This window comes from Equus przewalskii, chromosome 19 (assembly GCF_037783145.1).
Source record: "Equus przewalskii isolate Varuska chromosome 19, EquPr2, whole genome shotgun sequence".
Taxonomy (NCBI): Eukaryota; Metazoa; Chordata; class Mammalia; order Perissodactyla; family Equidae; genus Equus; species Equus przewalskii.
The window spans coordinates 15,597,342-15,614,648 of record NC_091849.1 but is presented as its reverse complement, the minus strand read 5'-3'; the positions used below and the strand labels follow the sequence as shown (position 1 = coordinate 15,614,648).

General features: G+C 40.5%; 1 long non-coding RNA gene across 2 annotated transcripts; it reads right to left on the bottom strand.

Moving 5' to 3' along the window:
* Positions 1–4,470: 4,470 nt before the first annotated feature.
* Positions 4,471–8,098, bottom strand: LOC139077537 (uncharacterized). Of its 2 annotated transcripts, XR_011530162.1 has the most exons (3): positions 7,205–8,098; positions 6,397–6,530; positions 4,471–4,594 (listed from the first exon to the last, which is right to left on the bottom strand). It is a non-coding gene; the product is annotated as an uncharacterized lncRNA (long non-coding RNA). The 2 variants fall into 2 exon arrangements; XR_011530161.1 differs by having other exon boundaries at positions 4,471–6,530.
* Between the last annotated feature and the right edge of the window lie 9,209 nt (positions 8,099–17,307).

The window sequence follows — 17,307 nt, the reverse complement described above, 5'->3', positions numbered from 1 at the left end:
TCTGTCCTTAGCCCCTTTCCTGAGTCCCAATTATCTCTCCCAGTCGCCTTTATTTCTGAAGGAGTAGGAAGGATCCTACCAGAGTCTTTCACTAAAGCCAACTATGGGTAAAACTGGAAATAGTCGAAGTCCTGACCCCCATGTTGCAGACGGACATACGCGCTCCCACATCTTCCTTTGTGTCTTATGAATACACTTACCATACTGTGCTGTGTCTCGGATCCAGTCCCGTTCTTCATTCCCTTAATTCCTGTTTGCTGATCTGGGAAACTTCTCTGAGAGATAATATTTGGATCATTGTTATCCAATCCGTGCTTAATCACTAGAAATTTTAGAATTTGAGAACAGGGAGAAGAGGTGAGGGCCAAGATGGAGGCCAGGTGTCTTAGTTAATATATTTGTTTATGAGCACCTAAGCCGGCCAACTCAAAGCCAGCTAACCAAAAGTTGGCTAACTTAAGCAAAAGGGAATTGAGTGCACAGATTTTGGGAGCTTACAAACTCAGTGGGAACTAGGTGTGGGAATGAACAGAAAGGGAGAAATATTGGTTGGCCAAGAACAAAAATAAAAAACAAAACCAAAACAAGCAAAACCAAAATACTCGTTTTGTGAAGAAACTACTTTAAAAATAATTTATATTTTTGGTTTTGGCAGGGATATTTCTGACCCAAATACACAGGTTTTGATCCTGTGTTTGTAAGATCTATAACGTCAGCTCTGTCACTGCCTGCTGATGACTTCCGTCCTTACCCCTTTTCCTGAGTCCCAATTATATCTGCCACAGTGGATAACCCACTCTGTAGATAACCCAGATTATGCTCCAGCTAGGGGATGGTTGGTAAAGATTCCAATCGTTTTTGAAATTAAGAATCGCCTGATAAGAGTAAAGAGGAGAAGGATTTCTTAAAACAAAACAAAACATAGCTGAAAACTGGAAAGCGGCTTGGGGAGTGGGGAGAAATCCTAAAAACTGAAAAGAAAGAGAATAGTGGCTTCTACTAGCTTATACAGGAAATCAGAGCCCATAATCTCTCTCTCTCCCTCTCTCTCTTTCTCTCTTTCTGTCTCTCTCTCTCTCTCGTTCTTAATTTCCCCCTTGAGTAGAGATAGGGAGAGATTGGTTAGTTAAGGAATGAGAAGGCTGAGTTTGCGGGTGACTGGATGAGAAAGCACCTTATACTCAAAGACCTACTTAGGGAAGAGAAAGCCCACCGTAGAATTACTTTCTAGAGGATCCCACCATCTGGTAATGCTACTAAAAGTCTGGAGCCAGTTTCAAGCTGCAGCTGGGTCTAACTCCAAAATAAGAGACTCTGAACACCCTGGCCTGGGGGTGGTAACTGTATTGGATCAAGCTGTGACTGAAGCAGTTCTGAATTAGCCAGAGAGGTGCTGCGCTCTGTGTCTGTTTTTTTTGTGTGTGTGTGTGTGTTTTTTTTGGTGAGGAAGACTTGCCCTGAGCTAACATCTGTTGCCAATCTTCCTCTTTTTTTTGCTTGAGGAAGATTGTCTCTGAGCTAACATCTGTACCCATGCTCCTCCTCTATTTTTTGTATGTAGGATGCCTCCATAGCGTGGCTGATGAGTGGAGTAGGCCTGTACCCAAGGTCTGAACAATGAACCTGGGCCACCGAAGCAGAGTGCATGGAACTTTACCCACTTGGGCCCAGGCTGGCCTCTGTCTGTTTTCTTTTGCTCTCAATTAGCTATCACCTTTGGAAGCTAGCATTAAAATTAACCAGCAAAGTAAAAGGATCAGCTGTGTGAAGGTAGATTTTTAAAATAGAAACCATAACTAAGAGGTAGAGCCAGCTAAGGCAGTGGAGTCCTGGCTGTTCAAACACACCCAAGCACCAGTTTTTCTCTCTGTCTCATAAACTAGGTCTCAAGCCTGAGCACCAGATAATATTCATAGGATGCAATAGGATGGTTGTCCGGCTGCAAAATTTTTCTTCTGGTTCAGCACTAGGTCTGATCTGGCTGGCCAGGTATCTATCCTTGCTTGTTCCTCTCTCCACGCTGCACACATGGCTGCAGAAACCCTGTGCTGGGTTTAAAGGAAAGGCCAGTCTCCTCTTTACCTCTCAACCTTCATTTGCAGCCGTGTAGAGGGAAGAACACTTAGTGACTGCGTAGAAAACTGTCCGTTTGCTTTCACACGTTATTCAAGCTAATTATTCACATAAGCAATGCTTCATCAACCCAAGTGTGTTAAAATCTGTTGAGTGAGCTGAAATCTCTCGTTTGAAATATTAGACTTGTGAAATTCCGGAGAAGTTGAATTTGATCCTGGCCTACCATCAAAGCAGAGCATCTTATTTCCAAAACTGGCTGTTCGAAGAGTAAAAGAAGGAATGGAGAAAGAATAGCTAAGACCCGTCTTACAAATTCTGGGACATAGAAAATGGCATCATCTTAATTAGCAGGCAGTTTCAATGATTTTTTTCTAGTTGTGAGAGTAGTTCATGTTCGTGGCTGACTACTTGGAAAAGACTGAAAAGTGCGAGGGAAAAACGAAGTACCTGTAATCTTGTCATTTCCGGTTAGTATTGACGTTTTACTTTTGTACTTTGCGTGCCATGTGCTCTAAATTTTTATTGTGATATCATCAAATACTGCACATGAATTTCTGGAGAGCAAGAGCTTCTTGGGGCAAGGAGTTCCAAATCTAAACCTAGTGTTAGAAATATTAGGAAAATTATAAACAGAAAGAACCACCTCCATGAAAAAAATTCCAACTATTACTGTTTCTCGGCTGTCTGTTTTCTTTTCCGAAATACTACCCTTTCCTCTCTTTGTTTTCCTTCTCACTACTCATGTGCCCTGAAGTGTGACATTTTTTGATACACTTACTTCTTTGGCAGGTGTCATTTAGCTGAGAGATGCTCAGGGTTGGGAAATCGTTTCCAACTTGGCACATTTTGTTTAACAACAAAAATACTTTGTTTCATATTTTGATACCTATCTCTTATTTATGGAGATGATTAATAGTTAGATGATCAATAATTAGGTATGTGTTGTTGCAGCTGCTTCTCAAGTCTAGTGATAGACAGGTGTTAATCCACCCCCAACAGGGTTCACCGTCATTCTGATTTGGAATGAGGTTGGGTGGATGCTGGGGATGTGGTTGGGAGCCACGAAACAGAGAATAGGCCCCATCTGCCCAGAGGCTCAAGCACAGAGACCTGTTCCAACTGGTAGAGTTCTAACCAGCTGATCTGTAGTGACACCTCTCCCCTCCCGCTCTGAGCATACCTTTCTATAAAGGAGAGAGGGGCCAACATGTACTCTGTGGGTGGCTGTGACACAGAACTTGGTGATGGTGGCCATTCCCCAAGTCAGTGGCACATTAGGGAGTACCAACTTTCTAGAGAAAAAGTGACAAGAGTTAGAAATGCTCTCGAAATACCAAAAGTACATGAAATCAGCTACTTATGTTGGAAAAACCACACACTTTTAATAAACAAGAGAGAAAACAATCCACGAAAATACGAGTGCTTTGGACTGAGGCAACTTCTCACTAAGCTTCAATAACACCATCTCTGCCCAGCTCATTTATTGTTGCCGACATTTGCATAGTTTATATTACTTGATATGCAAATCTTACCCCTCCTTCAGTGATTCAGTATTTTGTTCTTGCTGTGTTCTTGGAGATTGTGATTAAAACTGACTCAAAAACAAAAATCTACTTCTCCCTGGCAATCTCTCAGTGGCCATAAGTCCCTGGCACCCTCAATCAATTGCTTTCTCCTTCCTCTTCTCTCTCCTGGTTCAGAATTCCTGGGAGAGGTCGGACAGGAAGCCATCTGCATCCCAGGGTGAGGGGAAGCAGCCTTGTCTCTCTCCATTGGCCATGATGGATCTGGACCTCGGACCCTAGCCACGATTTCCCTCCACAACAGATATTTCAGACCAGAGGCCAGGAACACAGCAGTGATTAGAGGGGGGTTGTGGGCATTTCCCAGATTGGCACAGGCAGGAGAGCCTGCCCTTCTTTGGGGCCAGACTTCCAGGAGAAGAGGGGTCCGAGGACATGCTCCTTGGTGGTTGGTGGAAAGCTGGCATCTACCAAGAGTTAGGCCCAAATGGGCACTGTGAAGTCCAGGGAGCAAACCAGGTCTTGCACTGACCTACCTAGTTTTTGTGTAGTCACCCCTGGTTATCCCTTAATCCTTTGTAAAAACTTGCCCAAACAGCCCAGCTCTGTCCTAGCTGTGTACAGATTATGGTGGGAATGGCCTCAGGACCTCACTTGGGTCTGAGTTTTAAAGTAAATAGAGCCCCTGGGGGCCAGTGTGGAGATAAGAACAGTAACTGCAGGGAGTAATTCTAGAGAAAGGTGAGAAGCCCAGCTGCCTAAACTGTATGGAATGTTGACCTCTTGTTTCCCTTCTTGGAGGATCTGGTTTTTAATTTTGTTCAGTGTCATAGTCTGCTCAGGCTGCCATAACAAAATAAAATAGACTGGGTGGTTTAAGCAACAGAAATTTATTCTCTCACGGTTCTGGAGGCTGGCAAGCCCAAGATCAAGTTGCCAGCATGGTCAGGTTGTGGTGAGGGCTCTCTTCCTGGCTTGCAGATGGCCGCCTTTGCCTGTGTCCTCACATGGTGGGGAGAGAGAGAAGAAACAAGCTCCCTGGTGTCTCTTCCCATAAGGGTGCTAATTCCAGCATAAGGATGGCATCTAAACGTAATTGCCTTCAAAGGCCCCACCTCCAAATACCATCATATTGAGGATTAGGGCTTCAAGATATGAATTTTGGGGGATGCAATTCGGTCCATAGCATTCAGGAAGGCAGCAAGTCCATATACTCCCACATACCTTTCACATCCTAACTCATTTTCTATATAAAGAATACGTTCATGTATATATCTATTAATATTGACCTGCGGAAGGGACTATTAGTAACTCGTCAACTGAGGTTTGGTTCACATACATTTTCACTGAGCAACAAAGTAACTTGTCAGCCAAAGTAAAACTCTAGCATGTGTTTATAGAACAGGCAAGCATTGACTGAGCTGCGGGTCTGCTGTGGAATTGCACTATTGTGACGTTTGAACATAGTCTTTTATTTGTCTGCACTAAAAACTGTAAAAAAGTAAAGATAAACAAACCAGCAAACAAAATACCTATAACTGATAGCTTCGGCAATGCACAGTTCATAGATCTGCTCAGTGCTGTTACTGTTATTATTATTATTACCTCATTGCTATTAACCTTCCTTTAGCATTCATTCATTCATTCATTCATTTATTCAACAAATGAGTAACATACCTCATGAAACTTACATTTTAGGAAAGGAAATAGACCATACACAAGATAAGCAAGTACACTGTAAATGCTAAGCAAAAAAAATGAAGCAGGACAGGAGGACAGGAAGTATGAGGAGTAGGGGTGGGCTATGATTTGCAATTTTGGATAAATTGGCTATGGAAGGCTCATGAAGAAAGTTACAGAGGCAAGACCCAAAGGATGCAAGGGACGGACAGATGGAGTCCTGTAAATGACTATCTGCGGGGAAAGCCTTCCTGACAGAGGAAATTGCCGGCGTGACAGCCTTTGAAGGGTCTGTGAGGCTGCAGCAGGGGGCAGAGGAAATGAACTTGAAAGTAAGGGGGGAGTTAGGCGCTGGAATCTGGATTATATCCATTGTTAAAAACGACTGCGTTTATTTTGAAGATAAAGTCCAGTAGAATTAAACATGTAATTAATTGACAAATTATTTCTATTAGAAATTCTTACCTTTGAACCTTCCTTCCCTTCAAAATACTAAAAGTCACAATTCACTGTTATCTTTTTCTTTTCCATTAACCTAAAAAAATTTTTTTTTTCATCCTTTTCTCAGAATCTGGCCACCAATGGTAAAGGCAAGGAAGACAATGTTCAAACACCCAATCTCCTTATTTTAGAGTCTAATTTAGATGGAAAGACTTGTGATACAAAGTTCTAATTAGCTTCATTGTAATAGAGTAGGACAAATATATACTCATGAAAACAAGATTCCACTTGGGTTGATATCACTGTTCTTGTCATAACTAAAAATATTTCGATTTATCATACACAGATTGCCCAAGGCAGGTGTTAGATTTCAGGATTGTGATAGATTAAGAATAAGCAACACTTACATTTCTAGATACTTTGAGAATAACACAATCCTCCTCCCCCTTCTAGCTCCAGTCAATAAGAGGTCTTTCTCAGATTATAGGTGTTTTAACCAGCTTGAAATATATATCTCATCTAGTTGTGAAAATGTTTACTTGAAAAGCTACAAGTCTAAAATAGTACATGAATGCAAGGTACAGATTGAGATAATACAGGTAAAAATACTTAGAGAAGAAACAGTGATATTCAAATGTACAATGGTAAAATGATACTATTCCTTTAAATCGCTTACCTATATTATGCGCCTTTATCATGCACTTGATGTCCTGCTGTATAAATCAGTTCTCCTGGGGGACAATTCCTGCTGGTGGATGACTGGTGGGATTTGCTGCTCCTGGTGATATTCATTTAGTAGACAGATTGTTCCTTATTATAAATGTAAAATTGTGTTTTGACATTAGAATTATGGTTTACGTTATGAAAAGGAAAACACATATCGTTAATAACTAAAACCATCCTAAGTATTTACAGTAGTACCTTGTGGATATTTATGTAATGCTAATAAGGCCATCTTAAAATTTTTAAGGTTTAAAAGCTATCTTTCATTATTTAAAAATTTTAGACTTACCAAAAAGAATAGTACAAAGAATTTCCCAACAGAATGTTCAAACATTAACTTTTGATCACGTTAACTTTACCCTTCTCTCTCTTTAAATTTATAATCTTTTCCTGAACTGTGTGAGAGAAAATGTAGACATGATATTCTCGCTAACCCTTCAAGGATAAGAATGAATCCAAATACTTAATATCCAAAAATAAGGATCTTCTCTAACATAATCATATACAATTATCATAATCAGGCAATTAACATTGATGCAATACTGTTGTCTAACATCCAGACCTTATTCATATTTCACCAGTTGTTCCATTAATGTCTTTTATAGTGTTGCATTCAGGGGCACGCCTCTTTACCCTCCTTTGATCTGGAACAGTTCGTTGGTCTCTCGTGACATTGGTGTTTTAAAGAGTAGAGATCTTGCAGAGTGTCCCTCAGTTTGAGAATGAGCGTATTTATTATAAGGTAATAAGCAAAAACATACCTTCGGGAGAAGTGTAAAAGGTTTCTTAGAGGCCAGACCTTCTCCATGACGTCCCTCACGCCCGTTTGCTGTTTCCTAAATCATTTGTCTTATAAGAGGCTTTCAGACCTGGAATCTTATTTGGAGTCATAAGGAGAAAGGGCTAAGGCATGTGCCTTTAATTGCTGTGATAATTTGATTGCTGGGATCAAATTTCAGTTAGATGGGTTGAAAGTCAGCTTTGTTAGGGGTTGGCCACTCCCCACTGGCCTAACCTTCATGTAGCGATTTTTCAAAGCTCTGCAAACCTTCACCGGATGCTGTCATCAAAAGAAATCCAACTACGAGAGCCGGCACCGTGGCCTGGTGGTTAAGTTTGGCATGCTCTGCTTTGGCGGCCCAGGTTCAGTTCCCTGGTGTGGACCTACACCACTCCTTGGCGGCCGTACTGTGGCAGCAACCCACATACAAAATAGAGGAAGACTGGCACAGATATTAACTCAGGGCGAATCTTCCTCAAGCAAAAAGAGGAAGATTGGCAACAGATGATAGCTCAGGGTGCAACTTCCTCAGCAAAAAAATATATATAAATTAAATAGAAAAAAACTATGAAAAGAGTTCACTGCCCACCATTCCTTCTCTCATCGCTGGGACTATTCACTTCCTCCGGCCTGCTCGCTGGTGTCGATTGCCTTTCTACCTTCCTTAAAATTAAGACTCTGGTCAGTTGATGATATTGTTTCATTGACTCAGTGTTCCTGCTTGGATTCCTCTTTTCAACTCTCCTTCTTCCCATTGTGGCGATGGAAAATAAAGTGGCATGTTGACCTAAGTAGCAAGAAAAATATACAAACAAGTGGCACGTAGCAGGCAAGTCCTGTATAGATGGTTTCAAATACCTCAGCCCAGTGTAACCCTTGGGTGCTCACCTTCAAGGTCCTTTCAGCTTCAGTCTGCATATTTCATGCAAGAGGAAGATTCTCCCACAGGCCTCTGAGAGTGAGCAGCACCTGGGGCTCAGCATCCCCCATACTCAGCAAAAATAATATAAGAAGAGAACAGAGAGCAGACAGAATCTGCCTGAGTTGCTGGGGGAGCCAGCAGCGCCTTGAGGATCCCAGCATACCTCCTCCTCTCCCTCCTTGTTTCACTGCCAATTTAAATTTAAGAACCGGTGGAGTAACATTACTAGGATGTAAAACACACACGAAATCTATGCGTGAAAATAACCTGGAAGGAAATACACCAAAACGTTGGCTGATAGTTTTGGTTGGCAGGAATTTACAAAAAGAAGTAATAATAATAAAAAGAACCACCTAATATTCTGTGTTTTAGAACTTTGTTTTAATGAGTGACCGTTACTTTTATTATCTAAAAATAATACCTAAAAATATTCAACTGTTGTAGTTCCTTAGAATTACTTAAAATATTAATGAGGTATTTTAAACTGAGAAAAGAAATAAGACTTTGATATGGACCTCTGCTATGAATAGACTGAAACTCCATTAGTTACACTTCAAAGGATAAATATTAATATTATTCTACCCACTCTGTCAATTCAAGGTATTAATTAACTATTCAGGTTATTTCCCCAAATAATGTTTAGCAGGTACTTATCCTTGGACAAGTAGGTTACTGCAAAAGTAGTAGAGAGTTCTGGTAGCCTTTAAATTCTACTAAACCCATGTTGCTTATTTTTTAAAACACCATATGTTCTAATTATCTGAAAATCCTTTGAACTTTCTTAATTATAATAATATCATCCCACTGCCCCAGGACACATATTAAGGCAGAAGCTTTTCAAGGTTCTTCCTGTAACACCAACGTGTAGTTTCAGCTACAAAGGAAGGAACAAATTTAACTTGAGGAACAAGCTGTATCATGCCAGAGAGAGTTTCACACAGAAGGATGTCTTTATATATCCACACTCCAAGTCTATATTTTAATATGACAAGGTCTGAGATATTTCCAGAGAGAAATATAATGATGCTTTCTTGAAAAGCCTATGAGCTAAGTTAAACAGTGGGTCATTTCTTAGCAGCCTCCAATATTTCCCTTTCCTCGACAGTGAGATTGTTCTGCTATATGTTGTCATTCAAAGTTCTTTATGCAACATGCACAAAGGCAAAATGGAAATGGACTCAGTGAAGACTGCCAACCTTCAGCCTGATAGGCTAGAAAGTGCACTCATGCGGATGTTACTGCTGACTTTGCACGTCCTATCAAGGTCAGAACCCAAGGCTCAATTATCGGAGCAGTAATACGGAGGAATACCTGTCCTCTGGACACATTGCGTTGTTAGGGGATTTAAATGAGATAAGTTACATGAAGGCACTATCAAAATATAAAGCAGATATAACTTCCTTAATGTACAATGGGAGATATACTTAATTTTCTGTTTTTTAACATTCAAAGCCTTAAAGTATAGAACATAAATGAAAATAAAATAATATAAAATTGTAAAAACAATGTGCTATGCAATGATATAATCCATGTGTGTTTTCTTTTGAGCATAGAATATGGAGTCCTTTCTGCCAACTCTCTTGTGACTACTATAGAAGCATCGATGGCCTTTAGAGGAAGCTCAGCTGCCTCCCTCACTAGCCTGCACAAATGAAAACTGAAAACTTTTCCTTTCAGAGGAAAGAATTACATGGCATTGTACAAGACATGAGTAAGATTTATTTTTTGGTTTTTTTTTTTTGAGGAAGATTAGCCCCGAGTTAACATCCACCACCATTCCTCTTTTTGCTGAGGAAGATTGGCCCTGAGCTAACATCTGTGCCCATCTTCCTCTCTTTTATATGTGGGATGCCTGCCACAGCATGGCTTGATGAGTGGTGTGTAGGTCCATGCCCAGGATCCGAACCAGTGAACCCCAGGCCACCGAAGTGGAGCACGCAAACTTAATGCCACTGGGCTGGCCCAAGATTTGTTTTGATGCTTGAAATAAATTACCAAAAAAAAAAGTCAAGCAAATATGAACATACCTAATTTCCTTTTCCGTATTGCTGGTTTTGATTTTATAACATTATGTAAAAGATTTTTGCCTCCATGCTCATGTGGGATTTTGGGGTGTTCTGGTATCAGGATAATGCTGGCCTCATAGAATGAGTTGGGAAAGGTTTCCTTCTCTTGTGTTTTCTGGAAAACTTTGTGTAGAATTGGAGTTAGCTCTTCCCTAAGTGTTTGGTAGAATTCCCCAGTGAAGCCCTAATTTCTCTCCTAACCAAGGCCAAAATCCTAGTCTTCCACTGTTTCATCGCAACCAGCCTCTGGCCTGCTCCCAGGGAGGGGCGGCCACACAGCACGGACTTCTTTTTGAGAATGGGGCTGCTCCAGAGCACGGCAAATCGCTCTAGACACGAGAGATCTTAGAACCCCTCTTCCGGATGGTGAGTAGTTAAACCACAATCTTTCCATTTCCTTCTCCATTCCCTTCCCTTGAACTCTAAATTGGAATGTAGGGAAAACTGAACTTTAATAAAATTTTAAGTTATTAAAATGATTCTAGTTGAACTGAAAAAAAGTGCAGCTTTTTAATAAAATCATGTCTGAAGTACAGTTTTCCAGAAAATTAGCCATGCTCCTTATTTTTATAATTAAAGACTCCAGTCCCTGCTCTGCCCCTTTCTGTGCGATCCTGTGTAAATTACTCGCCTTGCTCAGCCTCAGGGTCCTAATCTTTGAGGAGTTTGCCTACTTGTTTGATTTCGGTGTGGACTAAATGAAATTATACAAGATCCTTGGCACCCAGTAAGCCATCAATAATTATTGGCTATTATTACAACTCCTTAGGCCTCAATTTCTTCAATGGGTAAAAGGAGGGAAGTAGATTAGATTATGTACAAAATCATTTTCAAAATTTCCTCCTGCTGCCTACAAAGAACCTGCCTCTAATATGTTCCTCTTTAGTGGGACTTACTTGGTAAATGATTAAAATCACTTTTGTCAAGTGTATATATGCTGCAACTTCATTATCAAATTCTAACTACTAATCATATTTCATTTTGAGTTTGATTCTACTGGTTTCAAATTTATGTTTTTTTTCCTTCTGTTTTTTATTGAATATGTGAAAAAATATTTGACCTGGGCTACATTTTGTTGTTGTTGTTGAACTTGGTTTATTGTTTTATTGAACTAGGTGCATTTGTCCTAAATAACCTTCTGCCTTGGGCTCTTGGAAAGTAGGTCTGTCAATGCCGTCCGCCATGGTGACCACAATTTATTCAGCAGAGTCATGGCTGCTGATATAATCCAAGTAGGTGATATGGTAGCTACCAGCTGAAAAGCACTTCTTGATCATGAAAAAACACTGTAACTCAGTCTAGTTACCCGTAGATGGTCAAGTGTAGACTACAGTTCTAAATCAGGGTTATTTCTACGTAGCATTTTGTGTTACTATATAACTACTAAAAAGTCACTAAAATCTTATGCTGGCAGTTTCAGTATTGTCGGGCTTAGCTAAACTTTTCCCTTAAAAACAAGAAAAGGGGGCTGGCCCGGTAGCGCAGCGATTAAGTTTGCACGTTCCTCCTTGGCAGCCCGGGGTTCGCCGGTTCGGATGCCGGGTGTGGACATGGCACAGCTTGGCACACCATGCTGTGGTAGGCGTCCCACGTATAAAGTAGAGGAAGATGGGCATGGATGTTAGCTCAGGGCCAGTCTTCCTCAGCGAAAAGAGGAAGATTGGCAGCAGTTAGCTCAGGGCTAATCTTCCTCAAAAAAAAAAAAGGACTCAGGTAGTATCAAAGCAGGTTTTGCCACATGTTTTCTTTGAACTAGCAAAACTGATTTTAAGATTAAATGCAGAGTTTTAAAATAGTATAACTTTTTAAATTATGCTGGTTCCAGAATTTTCTTTTCCTGTTTTGTGCTTTTATTTCAGTAAAAGCATGTCATTCCTTTTTTCGTCTCCACCTTCCTGATTATGACTTCAATTGTATATTGTGCAGGTTTTCTAAAGGGTGAGCTGACATACAATCTGCAGTTATACAGAAGCAAGGAGGCAAAGCATTTCGTCTCTGTGATCTTCACATGTGGTTAAAAAAAACTACTCTCCCCTATTTTCATGAGAAAGAATCTAACAGCACGGCCTGTTCTCCTCAATCAGAGGTTATTTTCCAGGTCATCAATCCAACTTCTTAATAGTTAATATTCTTCAAAACTCTTAGCTTGAATAGGATCATCACTGATTGTTATTGTATGTCTGTAGTTTCATTATCTGGTTTTCTCCTCTCCCAACCAAAGCTTTCAAAAAATTTTCTCCTCTGGTCTTGAAAGTAGAAAAGGGGATGTCATCTGGGCTAATATCATCTGAATTCTCATTGTTTAATAATGTATTCAGCAGGATAAATGAGTCCTTTCTGGACCATTTGACAAATAATAGGGATACATTAAATACATTTTGAGTGAATAAGTATTCATCTTTCAAAGCAAGTTCTATGTCAGCAACCTCTTGAATAGACTTGTATTAATGGAATCACTTTTAAAATAAACTTTTTGTTTTAGAATAATTTGCAGAGATAATACAGAGAGTTTCCATAAACTTTTCACTCAGTTTCCCCTAATGTTAGTATCTCGCATAATGGTGATACATCTGTCAAAACTAAGAAACTGATGTTGGTACATTACTATTAATGAAACTATAGACATTTTTTAAGATTTCACCAATTTCTTCGCTAATGTTCTTTTTCTCTTGCAGGATCCCCTCCAGGATATCACATTACATTGAGTTGTCATGTCTACTTAGTCTCCCTGATCTGTGACAGTTTCTCAGACTCCCCTCATTTTTCATGACCTTGACAGGTCATGAGTCCTTGGGAGGATTGGCTGAGCATTTTGTAGAATGTCCCTCAGTTGGAGTTTGCCTGATGCACAGAGGTGAAGTCCCATTCTCATTGCCTCCTATCCGGGGATTCAGGATATCAACACGACCTATTGCTAACCTCAGTCCCTTGGTTAAGATAATGTATACCAGGTTAATGTAGTTGTTTCTAATTTAAGAAATAAACCTATCAGTGCAGTCTACAGATGTGGCAAAGTTACACATTTGCAAACAAGAGCTTGACACATACATAGAAAATACTAAATTTTAATTACAACAATTGCATAAAACATTCAAACAATGACTATATATTTATCCCAGTGTATTTCCTTTTCTCCTTTAAATAAATTACTAAACTTATTACTTATTTAAAAATATCTGTGTAGTGACTGCATGGGAATGTATATTAAGATTATTTCAGCATTTTCTTTGCCACGTTAAGTACAAAAGTTCTAAAAAGTAAAAACATTCTAAAAGTTCTAAAGTAAAAAAGTTCATACAAATAAAAATATTAACTCATCTTTATAATAATGTTGAAGAAACATATCAACAATCCCAAAACTATAGCAAGGAACTTCAGTTGTAATCATTTGGCACAAATATTTTTGATTTTGCACCACAGACTGTATGACATACAATGTGAAATGACGTCCACGTATAGCAATGGAATACTGAAAATTTGGCCCAGTGTACTAATTTAATTTTCTGATTCAGTTTGTTTAAATTTGTCATCTTAGTGAAATACATCCTTAAACGTTTAAACATTTTGTCTTAAGCCTCCATTTTCCCCAGTAGCCAATATCCTCAATTTTGTAGGCAGTCAAGTAGGATATTTAAAAGTGACCCTTGCAGTTTTTTTGAAATAATTTCAGAAATGCAGAAAGTTGCAAGAATAGTACCAAGAGCTCCTTATACAGGAATTGTTTTGTATCTCCTTCATCCAAATTCCCCAACTGTTAACATTTCACCACCACTTGCTTTATTCTTCTGTGTGTGTGTAATATTTTTCCATACTATTTGAGAGTAGATTGCAGACATGATTCTGCCTTATTCTTAAACACTTCAGTGTGTATTTCCTAAGAACAAGGACATTCTCTTAAATAAGCACAGTGCAACTTATTAAAATCAGGAAATGAACACTGATAAATACTATTATCTAATCAACAGACTTTATTCAAACTTTGCCAGTTGTCCCAATAACGCCATTTATAGCAAAAATAAGATAAAATAGAGGAAGAAAAGAATTCGCTCCAGGGTCCGCTCTGGGATCACGCATGGCCAAATCTCTTTAGTCTCCTTTAATCTGGAATAGTTCCTCAGTGTCTCTTTGTTTTTTATGACCTTGAGATATACATATACATATATTTTTAAAGACTGGCACCTGAGCTAACTGTTGCCAATCTTTTTTTTCTTTTCCTAAGCCCCGCAGTACATAGTTGTATGTTCTAGTTGCAGGTTGTGCTATGTGGGATGCCACCTCAGCCTGGCCTGACGAGTGCTGCCATGTCCGCGCCCAGGATCCAAACGGGTGAAACCCTGGGCCCCTGAAGCAGAGTGTGTGAACTTAACCACTCGGCCATGGGGCCGGCCCCAATGACCTTGATATTTTTGACAAGTACAGGCTAGTTATTTTGTAGAATGTCTCTCAATTGAGTGCATCTGATGTTTCCTCAGATTAGATTGAGGTTATGCTTTTTTTTGGCAGGAATACTGCTGAAAGGATGCTATGCCCTCAATGCATTACATCAGGAGGCAAGATGTCGGTTTGTTTTGTTATGGGTGAAGTTAACATGGCTCACTTGGTTAAGGTGGTGTCTACCCAGTTTCCCTCTGTGAAGCTACTATTTCCCCCTTTGTAATCAAAAAGCTCCATGTGGGAAGATATTATGAGATTCTATAGATATCTCATTCCTCACCAAACTCTCACCCAATGTGTTTAGCATCCGTTAATGATTCTTGCCCAAGTCAATCATCACTATGATGTTTGTCAAATGGTGATTTTTCTCATTCCATCATTCTTTCCTCATTTATTTGTTGGTATTCTACTATAGGGAGGAGCTTTTCCTTCTCATTCATTCACTTGGTTATTTGTTCATTTACTTACTTACAACAGTATAGACTTGTGGATTCCTATTTTATTCAATGGCTCATAATTCGTTACTATTGTTATCTATTTTGATGTTAGAATTGAACCAGATCTGGCCAGTGAGAACCCTTCAAGCTGTTTCCTGTGTCCCTTTAGATATGGCCTCATCCTTCTTTGAGCAAACACTTCTTTCTGATGCAAGATGTTTCAGGCTCGTCTTGTGTTTTCTCTTTTCCAACCCTGGAATCAGCTACTTCTCCAGAGAGGCCTTGTTCCTTTTAGTGGAGAATAATGTCTAGAAATTAATATTTGGGCACTAAGTATGTTTGTTGCCACTGGGGTGTCATTGCTTCTAGACCCTTTCCGCAGACAAAGCTAGGATATTTGTGTGTGTGTGTGTGTGTGTGTGTGTTGCAGGTTGAGTTCTCTGAGAATCAAACCCTGAGACAGACATTAGTGAGCAGAAAGTTTGCTAGGGAACCGCTCCAAGGATGAACTCCTGTGGAACGCAAGGAAAGGAAGCAGGATTGGGCAGCGGGAGAAGATGGGCTCTGATGTGGTGTTTACAAAGACCTCAGCTGACCCCACGGGACCTCTGATGTTGGATGGTCCTTCAGAGTTGTTCTGAGTTGGTCTGAGAGTTTTAGACCTTTATACCCCTGTATTGATCCTTTGTTGATCACGGTCTGCCTGGAGAAGGGGTCCTGAAGTTGGGCAAAGTGTCTCTGTTCAGCCGAGGCAATTCCACAGTGGGCTAACAGCTGAGAGCTGTCAGTCAGCAATGTTCCCAGCATTTTGGGCAATAAATCCTCCAGTCCTGAAAAGAGTCTGGGCAACATGGAGTATTCATGACAAATCCTCACACATGCTTATCTCTGTCTGTACATCTATCTGTCATCCACCCACCCATCCATCCACCCATCCACCCATCCACCCATCCAATCCATCCATCCACCCATCCAATCCATCCACGTGTCTATCTACCTACCTAACTTAAAAACTAGGAGTTTATGGTGATAATTCCAATTCCACTTCAACACCACGAGATTCATTCTGTAATTTCTCCTTTCCATGTTCGCAACTCCCGTTTCTGATAGTGAGAAACCTGGCACCCACTGTCAGTCTAGGCTCAATCCTAGAATTCATTGAAAGTAGTTCCAGAATTACTCAGCAATTCCACTGCAGAAACAAACCTACTAGCTAGAGTTCAATACTTGTAAAGAGTTTGTGAGATAATAGAAATCATATATTAGTCTCATCCCCTAGTTCCTGGCACAGAGCTCCTAAAACCCTTATAATTCCTCTTATAATTGATAAGAGCACTAGGAGCATCTTTTGTTCTATTGAGGCAACTCTGGGTGGACTCTTGGATAGCTCCTGGATGGGTGCTGGCCACCAGAAAAACCAAGGCACGATTAGAAGCTTGGAATTTTCAGCCCCCATCCCCCCATCTTTCCTTCTCCAGAGAGAGGAGAGGGACTGAAAATGGAGTTAATAATCGAGCATGCCTACATGAGGAAGCCTCCACAAAATCCCAATACTATAGGGTTCAGAGAGCTTCCAGGTGGTGAACGTCTCCATCCTGGGGGGGTGACGCACCCCAGCTCCAGAGGGACAGCAGCTCCTGCACTCACGACCCTCCCAGACCTCACCCATAGATCTCTTCATCCGGCTGTTCATCTGTGTCCTTTAATAAACTGGTAGACATGAGGAAATGTTTCCCTGAGTTCCGTGAACGGCTCTAGTAAATTAATCCGAACTAAGGAGGGGGTCGTGGGAACCTCTGATTTGTAGCCAAAAGGGACAGAAATTGTGGGTAACCTGGGGACCTACTACTTGCCATTGGCATCTGACGTGGGGTGGGAGCAGTCTTGTGGGACTGAGCCCTTGACCTGTGGGATCTGATGCTGTCTCCAGGCAGATAGTGTCAGAATTGAGTTAAATTGTAGGACACGCAGCTGGTGTCACAGAGAATTGCTTGCTGTGGGGGAAAAACCTCCCCATGTTTGGTGACCAGAAGTGTCAGAAGTGAAGTGTTCTGTGTGAGGAATAAAGGAGACTCACGGGGAAGAAACAGTAGGAAAGAGCTGGGCTTTTCCCTACATAGGAAGGAGAAGTCTGAGTTCTTCCTTTTTCATTTCTTTTTGTCTTTGGTCTGAGAGTGTATAATTAAAATACTGTGTTCAAAATTTGCTTGGGTTGGCTCTCCCC